The sequence below is a fragment of the Diorhabda carinulata genome, unplaced genomic scaffold (genome assembly GCF_026250575.1).
Source record: "Diorhabda carinulata isolate Delta unplaced genomic scaffold, icDioCari1.1 Dcau_32, whole genome shotgun sequence".
Taxonomy (NCBI): Eukaryota; Metazoa; Arthropoda; class Insecta; order Coleoptera; family Chrysomelidae; genus Diorhabda; species Diorhabda carinulata.
Window position 1 is genome coordinate 10,001 of NW_026613977.1, and position 7,500 is coordinate 17,500.

Here is a 7,500-nt window from a genome sequence, read left to right on the forward strand (position 1 = left end):
TTTTATATAATACACCTCGTACGTTCATACATCGAGCGGCCATCTAATTTCATAATACTTTTTTCCGTTATTGTTAATATTTTCATAACACTTTTATATAATATACCTCGAACGGCTTCTACATAAAAAAAATTTCCATTCAATTTACACAATTCAACTTTTTCGACAAGTTGCTATATCCTGCCGACCAGACACCAAACTTAATACGGTTTTATAGACACTAGCGCCCTCTGCCGGCCAGTCACCGAACTTAACACTGTTTTATAGACACTAGCGCCCTCTGCCGGCCAGTCACCGAACTTAACACGGTTTAATAGACACTAGCGCCCTCTGCCGGCCAGAAGACAAACCAAACACAGTTTTATAGACACTAGCGCCCTCTGCCGGAGAGACGACAAACTAAACACCTTTTTATAGACACTAGCGCCCTCTGCCGGCCAGTCACCGAACTTAACACGGTTTAATAGACACTAGCGCCCTCTGCCGGCCAGAAGACAAACTAAACACAGTTTTATAGACACTAGCGCCCTCTGCCGGCCAGACGACAAACTGAACACGGTTTTATAGACACTAGCGCCCTCTGCCGGTCAGTCACCAAACTTAGGTAATTTCGTAATACTTTGTTTTTCATAATTATTACTATTTTCATAAAACTTTTATATAATACACCTCGTACGTTCATACATCGAACGGCGATCTAATTTCATAATACTTTTTTTCTTTATCGTTAATATTTTCATAACACTTTTATGTCATACACCTCGGACGGCTTTTAAATAAAAAACATCTCCACTCAATTTTCACAAATCATCTTTTTCGACAAATTGCTATATCGAGCGGAATTTAATTTCATAATACTTGTTTTTCATTATTATTTCTATTTTCATACAACTTTTATATAATACACCTCGTACGTTCATACATCGAGCGGCGATCTAAATTCATAATACTTTTTTTCCTTATTGTTAATATTTTCATAACACTTTTATGTCATACACCTCGGACGGCTTTTAAATACAAAACATCTCCACTCAATTTTCACAAATCATCTTTCTCGACAAATTGCTATATCGAGCGGAATTTAATTTCATAATACTTGTTTTTTATTATTATTTCTATTTTCATACAACTTTTATATAATACACCTCGTACGTTCATACATCGAGCGGCGATCTAATTTCATAATACTTTTTTTCCTTATTGTTAATATTTTCATAACACTTTTATGTCATACACCTCGGACGGCTTTTAAATACAAAACATCTCCACTCAATTTTCACAAATCATCTTTCTCGACAAATTGCTATATCGAGCGGAATTAAATTTCATAATACTTGTTTTTCATTATTATTTCTATTTTCATACAACTTTTATATAATACACCTCGTACGTTCATACATCGAGCGGCGATCTAATTTCATAATACTTTTTTTCCTTATTGTTAATATTTTCATAACACTTTTATGTCATACACCTCGGACGGCTTTTAAATACAAAACATCTCCACTCAATTTTCACAAATCATCTTTCTCGACAAATTGCTATATCGAGCGGAATTTAATTTCATAATACTTGTTTTTCATTATTATTTCTATTTTCATACAACTTTTATATAATACACCTCGTACGTTCATACATCGAGCGGCCATCTAATTTCATAATACTTTTTTTCCTTATTGTTAATATTTTCATAACACTTTTATGTGATAGATACACCTCGGACGGCTTCTAAATACAAAACATGTAATTTCATAATACTTCTTTTTAATATTCACAATACATCTTTTATATATTTTCACTATACATCTTTATTAATGTTAATGTAGAAGGCGTACCGTTGTACAGCGCACATATATGTGTGGTGTATCGAAGTTGACGTCTCGTTAAATTTTAATAAACTCGTTATAATTTACGTAAAGACGTTGTTTCGGTCATTCCACATCGGTGGATTATATAGTTTTCTGAAAGGGTCCCCGTTCTCCTCCAATATATTAACGTATATTGCTAGCGGTTCCCTTTTTAGATATTATATCAATTTATCCACAAATTAAATATCTATTGCGAGATCGCGAATTTAGCTAGCGTTCTATCGTGAGCGATTCATATGCGATCGTCTATGAAAAATATATATTATATTACACTTTTATATATATAATATACACAATATTTGCGATAACTCTCATTATTCCGTGCGAGAATAAAAATTTCGTTCATTATTACCTAATGTATAAACCATGTCGCTTACAATCTAGCGAAGGGTAGAGATAATGTCGAAATTGTAGCCCGGTCGACGTAATCATCTAATTTTTCTCATTTCGATTAAATTTAGATAGATTTATAGTCGATTCGGTGAAATTTTATAAAATAAGAAAAAATATAAATAAAGCGTGGCGCTGAAAATTATATATTTTCAATAATAAGCGCAGCAAACACGCAAAAGAAAAAGTAAATAACAATGTGTTTATACACGGAATATAGATGATTATTATATTATGTATAAATATAAAGTATATATGTAATATAAAAAACATCATCATAATTTATCCTCTTTTGGATATTGTTATTAAAACTTTTTCGATAATAGTTTTTTATTATAAAATATATATATATATATATAATAATAATAGTAATAATATATATTATATATATTATAAAACACAGTTCCCTGGTTGATCCTGCCAGTAGTCATATGCTTGTCTCAAAGATTAAGCCATGCATGTCTCAGTACAAGCCAAATTAAGGTGAAACCGCGAAAGGCTCATTAAATCAGTTATGGTTCCTTAGATCGTACCCACATTTACTTGGATAACTGTGGTAATTCTAGAGCTAATACATGCAAACAGAGTTCCGACCGGAGACGGAAGGAGCGCTTTTATTAGATCAAAACCAATCGGTGGCGGGCTTGCTCGTCATCGTACAATTTGGTGACTCTGAATAACTTTTCGCTGATCGCACGGTCTCGCACCGGCGACGCATCTTTCAAATGTCTGCCTTATCAACTGTCGATGGTAGGTTCTGCGCCTACCATGGTTGTAACGGGTAACGGGGAATCAGGGTTCGATTCCGGAGAGGGAGCCTGAGAAACGGCTACCACATCCAAGGAAGGCAGCAGGCGCGCAAATTACCCACTCCCGGCACGGGGAGGTAGTGACGAAAAATAACGATACGGGACTCATCCGAGGCCCCGTAATCGGAATGAGTACACTCTAAACCCTTTAACGAGGATCAATTGGAGGGCAAGTCTGGTGCCAGCAGCCGCGGTAATTCCAGCTCCAATAGCGTATATTAAAGTTGTTGCGGTTAAAAAGCTCGTAGTCGAATCTGTGTCCCACGCCGCTGGTTCATCGTACGCGGTGTTAACTGGCGTGTCGTGGGACGTCCTGCCGGTGGGCTTAGCTCGCAAGGGCGGCCCAACTCAATCCCGCCGCGGTGCTCTTGACTGAGTGTCGAGGTGGGCCGGCACGTTTACTTTGAACAAATTAGAGTGCTTAAAGCAGGCCAAAATTTTGCCTGAATACTGTGTGCATGGAATAATGGAATAGGACCTCGGTTCTATTTTGTTGGTTTTCGGAACCCCGAGGTAATGATTAATAGGAACGGATGGGGGCATTCGTATTGCGACGTTAGAGGTGAAATTCTTGGATCGTCGCAAGACGGACAGAAGCGAAAGCATTTGCCAAAAACGCTTTCATTGATCAAGAACGAAAGTTAGAGGTTCGAAGGCGATCAGATACCGCCCTAGTTCTAACCATAAACGATGCCAGCTAGCGATCCGCCGACGTTCCTCCGATGACTCGGCGGGCAGCTTCCGGGAAACCAAAGCTTTTGGGTTCCGGGGGAAGTATGGTTGCAAAGCTGAAACTTAAAGGAATTGACGGAAGGGCACCACCAGGAGTGGAGCCTGCGGCTTAATTTGACTCAACACGGGAAACCTCACCAGGCCCGGACACCGGAAGGATTGACAGATTGAGAGCTCTTTCTTGATTCGGTGGGTGGTGGTGCATGGCCGTTCTTAGTTGGTGGAGCGATTTGTCTGGTTAATTCCGATAACGAACGAGACTCTAGCCTGCTAACTAGGCGTATTTCGACATCCCAAAGGCCCGTCGGTATTGAGTTTCGGCTCTTGCCGTTCGCGGTTTTTACTGTCGGCGTACAAATAATTCTTCTTAGAGGGACAGGCGGCTTCTAGCCGCACGAGATTGAGCAATAACAGGTCGTGATGCCCTTAGATGTTCTGGGCCGCACGCGCGCTACACTGAAGGAATCAGCGTGTCCTCCCTGGCCGAGCGGCCCGGGTAACCCGCTGAACCTCCTTCGTGCTAGGGATTGGGGCTTGCAATTGTTCCCCATGAACGAGGAATTCCCAGTAAGCGCGAGTCATAAGCTCGCGTTGATTACGTCCCTGCCCTTTGTACACACCGCCCGTCGCTACTACCGATTGAATGATTTAGTGAGGTCTTCGGACTGAGCGCGGTGGCGTTTCGGCGTCGCCGATGCTTCGGAAAGATGACCAAACTTGATCATTTAGAGGAAGTAAAAGTCGTAACAAGGTTTCCGTAGGTGAACCTGCGGAAGGATCATTACAGAGTATTTGTTCGTTTTTAAACAAAAAAAAAAAAAACGAAATCAAGTCTGTATTAATTGTAAAAGAGAATTTTCTTCTACAAAATTATCGAACTCTTCAAAAGAAATTTATATATGTTATAAATATATATATATATATATATATATATATATATATTATAGATGTATATATATTGAAATCTTTTTTTAATTTTTACAAAATTCGAACAAGTTTCGAATAAAATTAAAAAAAAAAAGATAAATATAATTCATACGTCTATAAAAATATATTTACATATATAAATTTTTCCAATAAAAATATAACGAAAAATTTTTATCATAGTTTATAGAAGGCGTCGACGACGATGACGACACAACAATAACAACATATGTATTATTATATATTATAACGATTGACGGAACGATCATTAACAAAATTTCTTGTTAACTAAAAACGTTCTGATAAAGAATCGTTATTATAATAAACGAAAAATATATAGTTTATTGAAACGTCGTCTGTTGTCGTGTGTGTGTCTATATTTTTATGGATAAATTTTATTTCGTTTATTATATTATTACTTAAGTTTTTTATCGTTTGAAGGTAATACAAGAAAATATCGACAAGATTATATGTGATGATTATGTTATTGAGACATTTTCATCCGGGTACCTAAACGAAATTTAAGCACATGTCGATTCTATCGATATGTATAAAAATTCGTTTTAGAAATAATATTTTATGTATTATTTCGAAGGTGTTCGAAGATTTACGCCCGACCGTCGAAATTTGTATAAAACTTTCAAGATAAAAAAAAAACTGTAATAATATAAAGAGGAGGAATATATCGTGCGAGATATCTGTCTATGCGCGCCTCGTTTGTAATAAAACATGTGCAGCGGTTAAAATTTATCAGATATATCAAAGTACGATATTATAATTTCTCTAAAAGTTTCGAATAATTACCATTTATTATAATATATATATATATATATATATATATATAAAAAATGTCGTTATATAAATTTTCTATACGCGTATAAGATATTATAATAATATTATTAATTTAATAATAATCAAATATTAAAAATACGACGAATAGAATATGAGAAAACGACATAATAATAAAATGATTACCCTGAACGGTGAATCACTTGGCTCGTGGGTCGATGAAGAACGCAGCTAATTGCGCGTCAACTTGTGAACTGCAGGACACATGAACATCGACATTTCGAACGCACATTGCGGTCCTCGGATACTCGTTCCCGGACCACTCCTGACTGAGGGTCGTATCAATTTAAAAGACTGCTTAGAATTTAAAATTTTTCTATTTATTAAAGAAAAATAATGCCTAAGCGTGTTGGATGTGAAACAATAACGCACACTAATTAAGAAAAAACACATGCACATACAAACTTGTGCGTATTTTTTTTTGTATTTGTGCGGCATCCTAAAGTGCGAAAAGCAGCGTAAATTTTTATAGAAAAAGTTACGCAATTTTTGAACACAACCCGCTATACCATAAATTAATCGTGTATTTATATGAAATACATAAAATTTGTTTGGTAGAGAGTTATATTTATATATAATATATATATATATTATACATATATACGACGTATATATAGTCGATAAATAAGTGTGTGTATATATAATATATTTATGATAAAATGATAACGCGGTCGTCGTGTCCGAGAGAAATAATAAAGTTTCGAAGACTGGACGTCTGACCAGTGTTTTATTTATATCATTTATACACACGGTATATCGACAAAATATATGAATTATATATATTAAAAATATTATATATGTATAAAGGCTGGTGGTGTGTTGCTGATGCTGATGCTGATGCTGATGCTGATGCTGATGCTGATGCTGATGCTGCTGCTGCTGCTGCCGACTCTTTAAATAAAAACAAATAATGTTATATTTCATATGAGAGATGATTATGATAGTTTGGCGAATTGTATTTAAATATTATACGAGATATATTATAATATATCGACCTCAGAGCAGGTGAGATTACCCGCTGAATTTAAGCATATTACTAAGCGGAGGAAAAGAAACTAACTAGGATTCCCTCAGTAGCTGCGAGCGAACAGGGAAAAGCCCAGCACCGAATCCCGTGGTCGATATCGGCCACCGGGAAATGTGGTGTTAGGGAGGATCCGTTTATCACGAGATCGTGCGGCGCGTCCAAGTCCTTCTTGAACGGGGCCACAGCCCATAGAGGGTGCCAGGCCCGTAGCGACCGTTGCCGATTGCGTGAGGATCTCTCCTGAGAGTCGGGTTGCTTGAGAGTGCAGCCCTAAGTGGGTGGTAAACTCCATCTAAGGCTAAATATGACCACGAGACCGATAGCGAACAAGTACCGTGAGGGAAAGTTGAAAAGCACTTTGAAGAGAGAGTTCAAGAGTACGTGAAACCGTTCAGGGGTAAACCTGAGAAACCCGAAAGGTCGAAAGAGGAAATTCATTCGCGTTTCGATAATTGAAGTTGAACGTTTGTATGACGGATATTGTTTGTGTTTCGGCATATTACAATAAATCGCGTTTTACGTTTTTCTAATCGATATCGAACGCGTGCACTTTTCCTCTAGTAGGACGTCGTGATCCGTTGGGTGTCTGTCTAAGACTCGAGGTGGTAGACCACTTGATTTTATTCGAATTCATGGGGACCCTCGATGTTCCGACAGACTCGCTCGACGGTAGAAATATGGCGCGGGGCCGCTAGATTAATTAGCGTTCGGCCCGTAGCAAGAGCGTTTCGTGTTTGACGGTAATCGGACATAATGCCGATTCTGTCCCGGAACGACTGTTGGTTACGGTGTTCTCGAACAGACCTCGTTTTGAAACGCCGATCAACGACGCTATCGATTTGGGTAATTTCAGGACCCGTCTTGAAACACGGACCAAGGAGTCTAGCATGTGCGCGAGTCA

The 7,500-nt window shown here is 37.6% G+C and overlaps 3 non-coding genes across 3 annotated transcripts in view; all 3 read left to right on the plus strand.

The window, feature by feature from the left end:
* Positions 1 to 2,662: 2,662 nt before the first annotated feature.
* On the plus strand, positions 2,663 to 4,583 carry LOC130903331 (small subunit ribosomal RNA). Its single transcript, XR_009060703.1, has one exon. It is a non-coding gene; the product is annotated as a small subunit ribosomal RNA (ribosomal RNA).
* A 1,112-nt stretch (positions 4,584 to 5,695) lies between these two features.
* Positions 5,696 to 5,851, plus strand: LOC130903336 (5.8S ribosomal RNA). Its single transcript, XR_009060707.1, has one exon. It is a non-coding gene; the product is annotated as a 5.8S ribosomal RNA (ribosomal RNA).
* Positions 5,852 to 6,563: 712 nt separating this feature from the next.
* The window catches only part of LOC130903333 (large subunit ribosomal RNA), a 4,066-nt gene continuing 3,129 nt past the window's right edge, over positions 6,564 to 7,500 (plus strand). Inside the window, exon 1 of the ribosomal RNA XR_009060705.1 lies at positions 6,564 to 7,500. This exon is cut by the window's right edge and continues 3,129 nt beyond it. This is a non-coding gene — a ribosomal RNA (large subunit ribosomal RNA).